Source organism: Cydia strobilella, chromosome Z, assembly GCF_947568885.1.
Source record: "Cydia strobilella chromosome Z, ilCydStro3.1, whole genome shotgun sequence".
Taxonomy (NCBI): domain Eukaryota; kingdom Metazoa; phylum Arthropoda; class Insecta; order Lepidoptera; family Tortricidae; genus Cydia; species Cydia strobilella.
Genome location: NC_086068.1, coordinates 41,273,153 through 41,279,152, shown reverse-complemented (window position 1 = coordinate 41,279,152; position 6,000 = coordinate 41,273,153).

The window sequence follows — 6,000 nt, the reverse complement described above, 5'->3', positions numbered from 1 at the left end:
CGTCCGTCTCTCAACGGATTCAGCCATAATTAGCCTAAAGCACACGGTCAACTACTACACGTGCACATCAGTGTATGCATGTTTTCTCGACCTTAGTAAGGCCTTTGACTTGGTAAATTATAACTTACTATGGAGTAAACTTAGGAACACTACAGTTCCTACGGAGGTCACCAATCTGTTGAGATACTGGTACGAAAACCAAACGAACTATGTAAAATGGGGTGAAGCGACTTCTAACGAGTATAGGTTAGAATGCGGTGTTCGCCAGGGGGGAATAACCTCTCCGGACCTTTTCAACCTCTACGTGAATGACCTGATTGTGGGGTTGAGGAGCACCAGAGTCGGATGTCACATAGGTGGCGTCTGCGTTAATAGTTTAAGCTATGCGGATGACATGGTGCTCCTCAGCCCCTCGGCTGAGGGCCTCAGGAGGTTGCTTCATTTCTGTGAGAAATATGCGATTTCTCACGGAATGAAGTATAATGGCTCTAAAACTGAATACCTTGTATTTAAGGCGGGAAAGGGTCCGGAGAAGATACTGGACGTATTTTTAAACGGGTTACCTGTTCGAAGGGTGCAGCAGTTTAAATACCTCGGACATATTATAACCGAAAACTTGAAGGACGACAAAGACATCGAGCGAGAAAGAAGAGCCTTATCAGTGAGGTGCAACATGCTCGCGCGCAGGTTTGGCAGATGCTCCGACGAGGTCAAAGTGACGCTCTTTAGAGCATTCTGTCAAAGCTTCTACACAGGGCAACTTTGGACCAACTTCACCAGGAAAGCAATTAACACCCTAAGGGTTCAATATAACGACGCCTTCAGAATCCTGATGAAGTTGCCAAGGTGGTGTAGTGCATCGAGTATGTTTGCGGAGGCTCGTGTCCCCGATTTCTTTGCCGTAATTCGGTCGAGAGTGGCGTCCTTTTGGAGTAGGATGCGCAGCACTGAAAACTGTATCCTTGCCGTAATTAGTGAGGATTTGCAAAGTCCAATTTGTAGGTTTTGGCTGTCTCTGCATCAACATGCGAACCGGAAGTAGTAGGTTATTCTATTTTATTTTAAATATATAATTATTAATTTTGATTTTTAACTGTTATTTTTACTTTTAACTTTTTACACTTGTCTCATCTTATAGGTAATTCTGTGTTTTATATGGGTGCTTGCCTGAAATAAAATCAATTTATTTTTATTTTTTTATTTATAGGGATTTATGCGGCATTAATGCTCAGAAGTCACAGGCGATAGTCATTGGCAGTCCTTACTACGTAGACAGGCTCTCAGACATGGTGGTACCTGACATTTTGTTCGATGGGACTAATATCCCTTTCTCCTCTACTGTCCGAAATTTGGGTATCACCATGGATCAGACGCTTTCTTGGGCTCCCCATGTTGCTGAGGTGAGTAAAAACATTTTTGGATCCCTTCACTCTCTTCGACGGCTGCAGAATTTTCTCCCTCTTCATACTAAAACTAAACTGACTCTTGCCCGTTCTCTCTTGCTCCCTCTTCTGGACTATGGTGACATTGCGTTTCTGGATTGTAATGAGGAATTGCTAAATAAACTTGAGCGTTTACAAAATGTTTGTATTAAGTATATATTTGGCCTCCGGAAATATGATCACGTCTCCAAATTCCGCTCCCAGCTCGAGTGGTTACCGATACGCCAACGCAGAGATGTGCATGTCGTGTCGTTGCTGTTCAATATACTCTTCGACCCCCGTTCCCCATCTTACCTAACGGAAAGATTTAACTATCTGGCTGAAGGCAGTGATCACCGCTTACGATCGAGTTCTAATCTCACGCTTGCTATTCCTCCTAATGAGACGCGATCGTATGCAAATTCTTTCACGGTTCGCGCTGTGAAGTTGTGGAACGAGTTGCCCCTGTCGCTCAAACAGTCCCAGTCTGTAGCGTCACTCAAGGCTAATCTGAAGAAGCTTTGGCTTGCCAATCAGCATGATCTGGTTAAGTACTAACCTTTATTTTTATTTTCTTACACGTGATATTTATATATATTAAAATATATATTTAGTATTGTATGTATGTATGCTAGTATGTATTTTATGTACTTTAATCTTTAGTGTTATTTCTTTTTTTGAATATTAATTTGTACATCCTGTAAGTTTGTCTATCTGACCTGGCTATAGTTTTCCACTCATCTACTCGAAGGTTAGCTGGAAGAGATCCCTTATAGGGATAAGTTCGCCTTTGTACTTCCATTACTATAATTTATTTTTGTAAACCTGTGTTGTGTACAATAAAGTGATTACTACTACTACTATGTTCCACTGCAATAGATATGTCATGCATCCTTCAGAACTTAATATTGTTTTTTTTTTATTCTACGTAAACAGCTTCAAAATATTTATCAGTACGGTTTTTACTCACTATTATTTTTAGTCGCTTTTGGCGACATGTTTCGGATTCTTTGGGAATCCATCCTCAGGCACGAGTGTCCGCGGCGGTTGTACGTCGTGCACTGCCCGCGCCGCCCGCCTCGTCGCTCGTTGCGCACGCGCTGATGGGGCGGGGGCGGGGGGCGCGGGGCAGTCCGCAGATGGAGTCGTCAAGTGAAGGTCTGGTAGGGCGGCTGTATCGAACGAAGTCAAGCACACTGCACTCACTATGTCCCCGCGATCCCACAACACACTTGCCGCTTAACCCTAGGTATTATAGGCTTCCATGCAGGTGGCAACATCCAGCCTCCGTCCCGATTGAAATTAGGGCGGCGTGCAATTTCAATAGCCTCGCGAATCTTACGCGGCACAAAACATTTCTCCCGTACCAGTAATCTCGCTTTATCGAAACGAATGAAATGGGACGCGCCTATATCGTTCGCATGCTCTGCCACCGCTGAGTTCCTGGTGTCCATGTTCTTTACGCTGCGTATGTGTTCCGACAACCTAGTGGAGACATTCCTTCCGGTCTCACCGACATACGCCCTACCACAATCGCAAGGTATCTCGTATACCCCCGGGCTCCCCAGCGGGTCCTTGTCCTTTGGAGAGCGCACTAAAAATAATAGTGAGTAAAAACCGTACTGATAAATATTTTGAAATATGTCTCACGATAGTTTAAAGTGCGATTGTAAACAGCTTCGTTCAAGTATTTAGTTTTCCGTCTAAGCTTCTACAAAAACAAAAACGGGACCAAAACGAACGTCTTAACTAGACGGCATTTCCGTCTTAACTAGACGGACGCACCTATTTCTGGGCCGTTTGCCCTTCGGGCATTTGAAGCTACCGAACGAACCTAACCTACCTACCTAAAACATTACACTTCGGGGAAAAAAGCGTAGGTAGGTTAGGTTCGTTAGGTAGCTTCAGTTGCCCGAAGGGCAAATCGCCGAGAAATAGGAGCCCCGCGAAGTTAAGTTGTGAAGGCAATGTTTTACTACAGATTTGACATTTAGGGAATTAGACCTTCGAAGAATGGACATTTAGGAATTTAGACCTAACGGACAGATTGGACATTACTGAATTAGACCTAATGGACCGCTTCGAATATAACAACCCATAACCTTCTAATCTGCAATATATGACAGCGGTGTGAATCATCAGCTACTATCATGTGGAGAAAAATGAGATGGATGAAGGGAAGCTCTGGAGGCCGTGCTGGTGTTGATCCTGACAACGCCAGGAATCTGCTTCACTCATTGACCCCAGATAGTGTTGCTGAACCGGACCCGTCCTTTTCTAGTGCACAATCTTCTGTGTTAGAAATCCCGATTACTCTCCCTGAATTGCAAAATTGTTTAAAAAAGAAGGATACCTCTCCAGGAGTTGATAACATATCTTATTCTATGATTTTTAATCTTTCAGAGAATGGTAAATTAATGCTGATAAAAATATTTAATCTCATAATTCATACCGGGGTTGTCCCGGATCAGTGGAGAGATGTCCAAATAGTCCCTATACTTAAGCCGGGGAGGGACCCCGGCTTGCCATCTTTACGTCCGATTTCTTTAATGTCTTGTCCATGTAAAATTCTACACTTGATTCTTATGAAGAGAATTGAATGGTTTATGGAGAGCCGGGGTCTCCTTCCTAACGCATCGACTGGTTTCAGACGGGCTCAGTCTTGTTTGGATAATTTGGCTTTACTTACAACTGATATTCAGCAAGGATTTGGTAAAAAACAACCTACTGTTGCTTGTTTTATCGACATCGATAATGCATATAATAACATAGATATACGCTCATTAATTAACATTTTACAAAACATAAGCATAGGTAATAAGATATGTAAATATCTATGGAATTTCCTTTCTAATAGGCGCTGTAGAATTATTCTGAATTGTGGAGGTAACCCTTTAATTAGACATACACACCAAGGATTAGCCCAAGGAGCTCTTTTATTTAATATTGCAACCATGGAAATCGGTAATAGTATTAATAATGTTTGTATCTCGCAATATGCCGATGATTTCGTGTTGTATAAAACAGTGGAAAGAGGGCGCACTACAGATACAGTTAGTGTTCTACAACTCTCTATTGACTGTTTGATTGGTTGTCTAAAAAAAGTTGGCTTGTATCTGTCTGAGAATAAATCAAAAGTATGTGTTTTTAAAAGATCACGAAAAGATGTTAATGTTGACATAGTTGTTAATGGCAAGTCTCTCGAGGTTGTTCGTAAAGTTAAGTATTTAGGATTATGGCTGGATTCGCCCTTGAGATGGGGGCTCCATATAAAAGAGCTGTGTGAAAGAAATTACAAACATATTAATATTTTAAAGGTTCTAGCGGGCAGGTCTTGGGGAGTTCACCCTAAACATCTCAGGCGCCTCTATATATCTCTCTTAAGAAGTCGCCTGGATTATGGTAGTTTTCTTTATGGAAGCTGTGCTATTTATCATTTAAAGAAATTAGACATTTTGCAAAATAGAGCTTTGCGTGTGTGCGGAGGCTTCATACGCAGCACTCCTGTTATAGCTATGGAAAGTGGACTCTCCATCCCTCCTCTGGTTGTGCGCCGTTATTGGTTGGGTTGTAGATTTTTACTAAGAATTAGATCAAGATCAAACAGCCCCATTATTTCCGCGTTACAGAGCATTTTGACTAAACGTTACCTATTTTCTGTTATAAATTTTCCTTTGTTAGCAAACATTTATGATGAATGGAAAGATTTACCTGTGCATCACTGTGACAAATTGGATATGTACTCTTTGAACACGTGGGTGTCCTCGGTTGACACCAGGTCATATATAATGGATAGCATTGATTATATTGATGTCCCTAAGCGGCATCAACAGAATGAGGCGTTGAGAAATTCTACACTGAGAGTGCTTACTGAGCAGTATGTCCAATTTCATAAAATATACACTGATGGTTCGAGGTGTGTACAAGGTGTTGGAGCAGCTCTGTTTGATTCTCAGTGCAATGTTTCACTCATGTGGAAGCTGCATGATGACGCGTGCGTTATGCGAGCTGAACTTGTAGCTATTAAAGAAGCTTTGTGTTATGCAAATAATCTAGCTAATAGTGCTCCAGTTGTAATACTATCTGACTCAAAGAGTGCACTTCAACACCTTAATCGTTGTGTTTATGGACAAAGAGGCATGCCTGTTGCATATGAAGCTCTACAGTTGATTCATGAGTTTATTTGTAATGATAGAGTTGTTAAAATACAGTGGATTCCTTCCCACGTAGGGTTAGTAGGAAACGAGGCAGTAGATAAGCTTGCTAAAACCGCTGTAATGGATGGCTCTGTACTCGCATCTATACCATATTCAAGTGAAGTAATTCCCAGAATTAAAAAAAGATGTTTACAGAAATGGGAATACCATTTTGGAGAACAAGCTTTATCAAGGGGTGTTGGAATCTGGTACAGAACAATTCAAGATAGACCCTTGTGGATACCCTGGTTTGATTCTGCCAACCTCTCTAGAAAAGTGTTAGTCTCAGCCAGAGGCGTATTTACATATTTGGCGCCCCGGGCCATTGGGCCTCTGCCGCACCCCAATGCCCCATGAAATAAACACAAAAGCATATTTTTTTC